Consider the following 9,970-nt stretch of genomic DNA (forward strand, 5'->3'; position numbering starts at 1 on the left):
TTATATATATTATATATATATACAAGCAAAATAACCATCTGTCTTGGAGATAGATGGTACAGATGATTATGTTAGGAAGCTCCTGGTTTTTTCTATAATTTTAACTTTGTAAATGAGTTTCAAAGAGTAAAATGTTGGAGAGTCGAGAGAGGATATTTGAGTGGATTTCTAGAAAGTCACTCCCATCCAAGCAGAGCTGTGATGTGTTCAGCTACATGACTTGTTCAGATGCTCTCCAGCTCGGCAACTTTAGAGTCTGCAAGCTCCCTTTTGGTGCTTTTTGTGCCAAGCTCTATGGTACAATCAGTCAGCAGATACAGAGACCAACACGGCTCAGCTCCTGTCTCTAAGGACTCAGGGGCTTCATGGGAAAGGAGCAACGGAAATGAATAAAATGGAAACAGCACATATATGCTCACAAAAGGGCCCTAGCTTATCTAGAGGAATAGTTTCCTTTCTAGTGAAAGAAGAGGTGTTGGAAAGAAAATAAATACAAGACATTCTGGCAAATGACTAAGGATTTGACAGAGAGTAGCACATTTAGAACTGAGTAAAGATTTTAAGCATGGGGCATAACAATCAAAATTAATTGGGTGGCGACATGGGAAAAGTGATTAACAGGGACAAGGCTAGATTCAGGGAGGTGAATGTGGAAGATGTAAGAAGAGTCGGGCCAGGTGTATTGAGTTAAATCAAGCAATGAGTGGTCAGAAGGTACAGCAGGTAGACTCAAGGGACCCAGTGGGAATACACTGGTCAAATTTAAAATTAGGTGCAAAGAAGAATTAAAGAGAAGATATCTGGAAGTGTTGTTGATATGAGTGGTTTAAATAATATAAGTGCCTTAAATATTTAAGGGAGAAAGGTGAGTTTAATCATGAACTTATTTACTGAGCTTGGAGGTCACTGATTGCCCATGTAGTGATCCCTATGGATTTTAGCAAAATGGACAGGTTTGCGTTAGATATGCAGAATGAGTTCAGTTTACCCAAATGTGAGACATGCCTCAGTGAGCTACTCAGCATAACTACTGTCCTTTTACTGGATCATGGCATTAAGTGCCGCTATATGGGAGAGTAAGGAATTTCTTCCTCTTTAAATTTCCTTCCAGGGCTGGGGATTTAGCTCAGCGGCACAGTGCCTGCCTGACAATCACAAGGTTGTGAGTTCAATTCCCAGTACCGGAAAACAAACAAACAAACAAACAAAAAATTTCCTTCCTTTTTCATTTATTTATTTATATATTTATTTTTTGGAATCACTCAAGAGACATTCAGTTTGGTGAAAGTTGTTCTTAATTTTTCTGATCTTCCTTTTTGCTAACTGTTCAAACAAAAACTTCAAGCTAAAGACTTTTAGCCGACAATGAATATCTAATTAAAGTTAATATCACTATTTTTTTTTTGTTATTTTTCATCACCTATTAAGACTGGAAGTGACTGATTTTCCCATTAGCAATAGTGATAATTTTATTTTTACTTATATTTAAAAATAAGACTCAATTTATGAAGAAATTGAAGAACTCATGCAGTACATAGGTATGGAGAATCATGCAGGATATCTGGGCTGGGACTTGGGTATACCAAAAGTAGACCATGAGTGGGAAATGGTAAGGCTGAGGTTCACCTTCACTTTTGGGATAACTGGGGTTCATCTTGTCCTTTGGAGAGAGTAAAAGAATTCATAGCAGCTGTTGAAATTATTTTACGAGCATTCCTGGGAGAGTTTCCTAATTTCCATTGGCTTCAATGAGTCTGTCTATTACTTAAAATTATCTGCAAATATTTGAATCTATACAAACTTTTTTTCCTAGGGACAGATACAGTAGTTCTTTGTGTTTTATTTATTCATTTACTGTATTTTTTTTTGATTCTCAAAGAGATCTTTGAATGGAAGAGAATAAGAAAGTTAGAGTAAACAGAGAAGAGACCTGAGGATGGAAAAGAATCATCGAGTGAAGTAAAATTCCAAAATATAGAAAATGGGCCAAGAGTGATTTCATCGACTTCAAAGAGAAGAGAGGTTTCAGTGGCTGGTAGCCTTGAATGTAGTGATATTCTGACCCTTGCCACAGGAGTTTCATAGGGCTGCAGAGCAGAAGCCAGTCAGGGGTGGGAGAGAGTGTTAATGGAAAGGGAGGAGATGGTTACGGGAAAAAATAGTTTTTTTCCTAGAAACTGACAGAGAAAAAGACTTAGGACTATAGTGATGCGGTTGAGGGAAGTATTCAGGGTAATAATAAGCTTTTACCTTTGTCTTCTGGTCTCGAGGATGGGAGTGACAGGATCTTAATAATACGTTTAGATGGTGGAGCCATCAAACAAAGTAGAGGTTAAAGTCACCAGCGAAGAATGTTTTGTTAAGCAAGGTCCAGACTGGACTGGAATTACTGCGGGGTCCAAAGCAGGGGCAGAGGTAGCTTGACTACAAATGTCAGGGCAGCTGAGTCCCTGAGCAGATAAATGCACAAGAGTTAGAAGTGTCAGGGAGACTCATTCTTGAGAACTTCAGAATTCACAGTAAAGAAAAATAATGCTGAGAGGGAGGGAGCAGGTGGCAGAGGCAGAGTTAATTCTCAGAAGGGCGACGACTGTGCCAGCTGCTAAGGGGAACCAAGCAATCATAAGGAAAGATTCGACAAGATGTCGAGGGTGAAAATGGCACAGGAAACTGAGCCTTTATGGGAGCATCAATGGCAACAGTTTACACAAATGATGCAGGAATACAGAATGCTGAGCAAAGGACCGACCACTGTGTGTGGGATTCTAGGAAATGACACTCTCTTCCTGGTCAAGCCAGTTCCTCCTTTCACCAGTAATTCCAGTGCCCTCCCCTGCCGCTTATTAAAGAAATATGCTCCCACAATTATTCTCTTTATGCTATTGTTAAAAAAATCAACTTTATGTTCTGTGTGGTTCATTCTCACTAGTTTAATGCAGACATTAATAGCTTCCACTTTAAAAGCAAATCTCCATGCCTCCTCCAGCACCTTTAATCTTCTTCTGAAAAGTTCTTTAATGTTATTTAGAGTGCTCACTTCCTCACCACCCCATCCTTTCTTTTCCCTTATTTTAAGTTACAAATACTTTTCAGATTTATGAATAATTTTTTAGAGATTTAAGTAGCAATCTGCACGTACATAATTCAAAGGAATGAAAGTATATACAGACGTCCATTTCCTCTCATTATATGTCCTACCCCGCCACTTTCCCTTTCTGTAGGCAAACACCATTATCTCCTGTTTTTTAAAACAGATTTTTATATACAGATCCATTTTTCCATTTTATCTGGTAAATGATAAGTACTATTGTGCAACTTTTTCCTTGCTCTATATAGGTCAAAGATCTTTTCTTTTCAGTACATAGAAAGCTATCTTAATAATGTTAACAGTTGAGCAGTATTCTGTTGATTGACTACACACATCTATTTTGGTTATTTTCTGTTGTTTGCTTATGCACAAAGCTGTTTTGAACAGATGCTATTTTACTTAAATATATCTGTAAGATAAATTCCTATGATTGAAATCATTAGGTTGCAAATAGTTATTTAATACTCATCAATCCATCTGTAGCCATTCCCATTTTGATTGAAATAATACCTATGTATGCTGTGGTAGCTTGGATACTGAATGCCCTGTGAAGATGCATGTGCAGCAGGCGTTGGGAGGTGGTGGAGCTTGTAGAAGGTATGGCCTAGAGGAAGGAAGGTAGGTCTTAATGGCCTGCACTTGAGAGGGACACTGGGAGCTGGACCCCTTCCTATCTCTGCTCCCGGGGCACTGTGAAGAGAACAGGTCTCCACTGCACACTCCTACCACTCCTGTCTGCCACGTACTACAACTGTGAGGCAAAATAAATATTTCCTCCTTACAAGGTGGTTACCTCAGTTATTTTTTCACAGTCATAGAAAACTAACACAAAGGTCATATAAAGATTGTTCTTTAACGCCTCAGCAAAGTTGAAGACAACAGGCATCACCTGCTTCTTCTTAAAACACTTGTATATTTTGGGTTGCCCAGTATTATACCGTGTGGGTTTCTCCCTACTCATCTGTTCTGTCCCAGTTTCCATTTCTTACTCCTAGTCTTGTCAGCGTCTGTGTTCTGGACTGTTCTTTCTCACCTTGATCCTTTAAGTGGACCAACTCCTGAAGTTGTTTAATAAGATCCATTTGCTATTGATGCCAGTTCTCCGCGGATGACTCACACATTTTCATCCCTAGCTCTGACTTTGTCTCCAAGCTCGGTCTCCACAACCCTTGTGATCTCTGAGTCCGGGGATCTAATAAGCTGCTCGGAACTTCACTGTTCTCCTTTGGCTTCCCATAACACTTGGTGACTAATTCATTATTCCAGTCACTTTGGTTATAATTCTGTACATGAGCCTTGACTGCTTTCCTTCCATCAACAACAGCATTAATCTATCCTCAAGTCTTCTCCCCTTTACTTCCAAATAAATCCAGGATTCAGTCACTTCTCAATTTTCTGTTGCTGTCTCTGGTTACAGGGTAGGCTGAGAAGCTCTCGTGGTTTCTTAACAACCTTCTCCAGCCTTCTCTTCTTTCCCGAAGGTAATCTTCATGCTCTAGCAAGAGGATTTTCATAAGATGCTTCCTGCTGGAATGCTTTCATGTCTTCCCAAAGGCATGGAAGCAAACAGAAATTCCATATTTTGGATTTAAAGGCCACATACTATTTCTGAGAGAAGGAAACATCACAAATTATAGATGTGAGCAGATCTGTCCTGTTTCTCCTTCTTAACACTTATGTGTACGTGTATAATTTTTGTTGACAGATGTTCATTTCTAAGCTCTGAAATATTTCTTATTCTATATTTTCAAGTGGAGGAATCATTCCTGTTACAATTTTGAGTTTTCCAGTAAGTACTTAACTTTTAGAGCAGAAACTAGTATTTCTTGCCTGTTTAATGTAAGGGTAAAGGAATAGAAAAAGCAAGATTGTTTTACATTATCCATTTATTATTGATATGCCAGAAAGTGTCCTTCAGACATCCTTGAAATGATTTAGTAATAGTTAATGAAATTCAAAAGGAACCAGCTATGTGAGATTTTAAAAACCTTCAAACTACTACTATTATTTCCAATAAAGTTTGGAAGTTATGGGGGAAAGAAAGCATATATGTCTAATTTTTTTTTTGTCTTTTTGAGACAGGGTCTCACTATGCAGTTCAGGCTGGCCTTGAGCTCACTTTGTTGCCTAGGCTGGCCTCAAACTCACAATGCTCTTTCTGCCTCAGCCTCCCGAAGGCTGTGATTACAGGTGTGGGCCACCACACCTGGCCTTTTATGTCTAATTTTAAATTAAATTACTTTTATAAGCAGCTTTATGATAATCCTTGTAAGAATGACATGTCTAAGAACTTTATAAATCTAGATAAGTAATACATGTATTTTTTTAAAATAATTGAAAGAGCTACCCACACAAGTGTGCTTAATCCTAACCATGCATAAAATTTACCTAATATGGCAAGGTGACAAAAATTTGTTTTTATCGTTTGTTTTCATTCCAATAAATAGAGATTTTTATAAACTGTAGAAGGGGAACAGCTCTTAAACCTACTGGCTCTGTCCTAAGCCAAAGTTTTTTCCGAGGCTTAAACAAATGACACATGCTAACTAATGAGCGGATAGAAAATATACTAACATTTTTCGGAAGAAAATAAGTCACTTTTGATACCTAGGAACTCCTAAGGTACTACCAGGAAAGTATCCCGTTTGTTCTAGAAATACACGACTTTGGTCCTTCGCGACGTTCCAAAATCTAGAAAACCACTTTTGATTGGAAATAGGGAAAAACTGCTTTCATGATCAAGATTGACTTGAAGTAGAGAATGAATTGGGCCGAGGGAAGCAGGAGCTACACTTTCCTTTGAGGTAACCAGAAGTGCTGATGCTGGACCACCTTCAGAGTTTCGGGGAGCTCTGAGGCAATGGGAGTCTCGCTCAGGTTAGCGTCGGCGTGGGCAGTCTCTCTCCAACAGTGACCGGCTGTGAGTCTGGTCCACCTCCCCCGCAAACACGGACGGAGCACAGTGAGTGCAGTTAGGGTTAGATTATCGATCACCAGGGTGAATTTCAAACATCTATGTGTAACGGGAACTGGCACGGAACGTGCCGTGAATTTGCACCACTTTGCTGGTTTTAGGCATAGCACACCCACTAGAATGCGATCAAACAGCAAGAATTAAGTAGTTGCTCCAGAGAAAAGGACCGGAACGGCGTCCTACCTGCTTCTGTCCTCTTAACCGCACACTTTACAAATCATCCTTCTTATACTACAAGGTGCTTGGGAAGTGCTGCGCCTCAGGGAACACGACCTCTACAGCACCGCAAGGGCCTTCCGAAGTGCGCGGGGGCGCACGTTCTGTGTCCTCCCAGGGTCCTATCTGGCCACTTTTATGTAAACGACACAAACCCGAAATAAAACACCGAGTGTAAGGCATTCGAAATGCCAATGTCTGCGTGTCCTCTTCCTCTTCACCCCTTCATTTCATTCCTTACTTTGAAGGCACACGCTGGCGAATCTTTAAGCCCCTGGGGGGGGGGCGGGAACCCCAGGAAGGACCTCAGTCTCCCGGCCCCGGGTTGCCCGTTCTTAGCCCCATCGCGCCTCGGAGCAGGACGCTGCCCACAGCCCTTCCTTGGTCAAGACCTGCAGTGGCCGCGGCACTTGGCTCTTTCTCACCCCTTTACCCCGGGAATCAACTTGGAAAACTGCAAATTTCCAAGAACTGTGGCTTCTCTCAGCCTCTCACTCTCGCCATCCCTTCCCCGGGCCCTCCGCAGACCCGCCGGTGATAAACACTCAAAGGCCCCCGAGCTTCCAGCGGCGGGCTCCGGCCGGCGCCTCACCTCTGCTGGTCCCCCGGAGACTCAGGCAGGGGCGCCCGGACCTGCGCCTCCCTGGGACGCCGGGGCTCGAACCACGTCCCTCGCCCTCGGGTCTGCGAGCAGACCCGCCCCCGCAGCCTGGAGCACCTGCTCGCGCAGCACCCGCCGGCTCCCCGAAAGTTCGCCCGGGGGAGCAGCGGCTAAGGACGGGAGGGGAAGGGAGATTTTTGAATTCCGGAGCTGCTCCACCGAAGTAGCACAGGAAGGTGGTGTCGCCTGCCCCTGGGTCTCCCCAGCCCCTCGGCAGGGAGCCGGACCCGGCGGGGACCGGGCCCCCCTTTCCACCGCACCCGACTCGGCGCGCGCTCCCCCGCGTCTCGCAGACACTCGTACTCACCCCCTCGCGCCCTCAGCCGTCCGCGCGCAAGGTGACCCTGTCCTGGGTGGGGGGCCCCTGGGCTGCAGGACCGGGCTGCTGGGGGGCAGCGAGCGCGGCTCGGCCTGCACGCCTCCCTCTCTGCTCCCGGCCGTCTGCTGCTCCGTCTCCGACTCCGCTCTGACTGTGCTCGCCGCCCCCCACCGCCCTCCCCGCCGGTGCGCGAAGAAGGGCCGGGAGGAAAAACCCCGTCTCTCTAATTTGAGCGATACCTTGGAGATTATCTGTGCATAGAATCTGGAAGTGACGCGAGCACCTTTCTGAAGGCATCCAAAATAGCACCGCTCTTATTTCCTTTAACTTTTCCTCTTGCGTCTCCAGGCTAAGGAGAAGTTAAGGTCAGATAAGGAAGGGCGAGGAGCGCTTTGACAGCAGTTTGGGAAGGGGATTGTGAGCCGGCCCTGTGGGTGGGGTCGGAGACCTGTTCACCCACAATCTTACGGGGTAGGTATTTCCTGAACAAGAGTTGGGTTTGGGGGCAAGCCAAGGAAGACAGGCCAAATGATCAAGTCGAGGTTTACCCTATCTTATTCTAAGACTTCTCTGGTGATTTATCCTGGAGCTGCTTTACAACACATCTGTACTAGTGAGACCTGAATTTGACCTTGAAAGAGTACCTTTCCTTATCCTGGTATTAAATCTTTCCCCAGAAAAGCGTTTTATAACCCTGTAAACAGGGTTCGGTTAGTGTACCCGAAATTCTCCAAATCTGCTTTGACTGATCCTAGAAACTTAATGTTTCTTGGAAGACAGCAGCCTCCAGTGCTAGGAGGAGTGGTAGGGTTTCCCACAGGGAACCATCCCCACCCCCGAGTTTCATCTGGGCCTCCTTGTCCAAGATTCACATTCCAAAAAGGTATTTATGCCACAAGGTCCTTTCTGCCTTCCCAGCTACTACACTTCCTATAGACCAAACTTGTGTTTTCCATTCCATCTTCCATATGGTGCTGATGTCAACCTTATACCCTGGAGCTGTGTGTCTAAATGAGACACTGTTTGTAAATATAATGCGTGGCACTTGGTAAATTCTAGTTGAATTATGGCTAATGACTTCCAATTCCTGTATCAGCATTTATTTCATGTTTTCATAATTCCATCTGCCAAAACTTAAACCCTTTACAGATATATAAGGATGAGGTTGTGGCTACTTATTTAGGGACATGCATGAAAATAATTCCAGAGGAAGTCAAGATTTAAAACATTCTTAAATGAATACAGTTACTTCCTTGCAAGATTTGATACTGACCACTTTCATTGTACATTTGTATGCAACAGAATTTGTCACAAATCTTGTAGGTGACAGCCATAGTGAAAGTACAAGGTTACACAATCTCAACAAGAACATTAAGCAAGTCTTCACCTTCTACAGTTTCTGCAATGACAGTGCAAAGAGCAGGTTGGCCATCAGGGGTGCACAGATGCTCCAAAGTTGTCTGTAGCAGATTATGGTCTATTTAACAGTGTAATAAGAACCAATTTAAAATTTGGAGCATTGAAGTCCAGAACCTTGGAATGTTTCCAGACGGTATGTATGAACTGGAGCAAATGCATTTAATAATCGGGTAATGAATTTAGGATATATGTTCTGTTAAATGAAGGTATGAAAAAGACCCTGCCTATAATCCAAGCGGGAGATCTAAGGTTGCAGTTGCTTCTGCTGTTGCTACTGCAGCAAATGAAATTGCCGAGGTGTCAGTGATGAAAATGCACCTTGCATGCATCAACAGACCTTGTGCCCTAGAGGTATTCCATTGCTATTCGGTGCACAGAGGCTTCACCTAGCAGGCAGGGCAGTCTTAGCACTCAGTGAAAGCTTCTCTCAGTGACTAGGGTACACTACAGATGAAACATCTAGGTCACTTATTTGGATATTGGACTGCATTGTAGAGGTTTCAGTCTCAGTGAGAAAGAAACTGGAATCTCAGACAGTTCTGGAGTTCAAGAAGAATTAAGACATCCCAGACAAATTATATTTGAAAACTAAAGGAAAATTCCAGAAAATGTCAAGCCTTAAGGGTCTTGTTTATTTGAAATTTTAAATATGCAGAATGAGGAAGATGTGTCTTAATAGGCAAAGCTCTGTTTTTTGAGGTTTTGCCAGAAAGGAGATTTTTATTAAGGAAAATTGGTCTGTTTTGATAACCTTGATCTCTGTTTAAGACTAAATTGAAGTTCTTTTGTTTGTTTCAAATAAGCTGACTGCGCTGTTAAAATAAATGGAAAAGCCAGGCATAAAGAGCACTATTAAGCAAAAAGCTGAGAAGTTGTGAAAGGATGTAGGTAATGTAGACAGAATTCGTACAGGTAGTACAGACCTAAACGATTTCACCTTTGCTAAAATGGCTGATGTTTTCTTTGAGTTATTAGGGAAAAGTTCCAGAAGACTAACCTGACTTCATAGATCCCAGAAGTTAGATACACTGAGTAATTCCATGGCATCAAAGGGTCAAAATTTGGGAGCTTTATTCTGATTACCATTTTTCTATTTTGGAAAAAAATAATGTAGAGTGAAAGAAAATTATAAATAAAATAAAGGTAATTAAGTAAACATCCCCTCCCTGCCTTTATTGGAAAGATATTTTTGCAGTTATTCAGATTGGTTTCATGCATTCATTAAGTTCATCAGATAATTGCTTAGCTCTTCTTTTGGAAGAAAGTCAAATGAAAAGATGTGAGAATGTTGAA

General features: G+C 42.6%; 1 protein-coding gene across 4 annotated transcripts in view; it reads right to left on the reverse strand.

Moving 5' to 3' along the window:
* The window catches only part of Htr1f (5-hydroxytryptamine (serotonin) receptor 1F, G protein-coupled), a 120,335-nt gene extending 112,750 nt beyond the window's left edge, over window positions 1–7,585 (reverse strand). For 3 of the 4 annotated variants that reach the window (XM_013506144.1, XM_013506141.1, XM_013506130.1), the window contains exon 1: window positions 7,247–7,435. The gene's annotated coding sequence lies outside the window, so the exon portion shown is untranslated. Of the gene's footprint in view, window positions 1–7,246; window positions 7,436–7,497 lie in introns of those variants that run through there. The other variant, XM_013506138.1, reaches the window with a different exon arrangement.
* Between the last annotated feature and the right edge of the window lie 2,385 nt (window positions 7,586–9,970).

The sequence above is a fragment of the Chinchilla lanigera genome, unplaced genomic scaffold, assembly GCF_000276665.1.
Source record: "Chinchilla lanigera isolate Chin_1 unplaced genomic scaffold, ChiLan1.0 scaffold00006, whole genome shotgun sequence".
Lineage (NCBI taxonomy): Eukaryota > Metazoa > Chordata > Mammalia > Rodentia > Chinchillidae > Chinchilla > Chinchilla lanigera.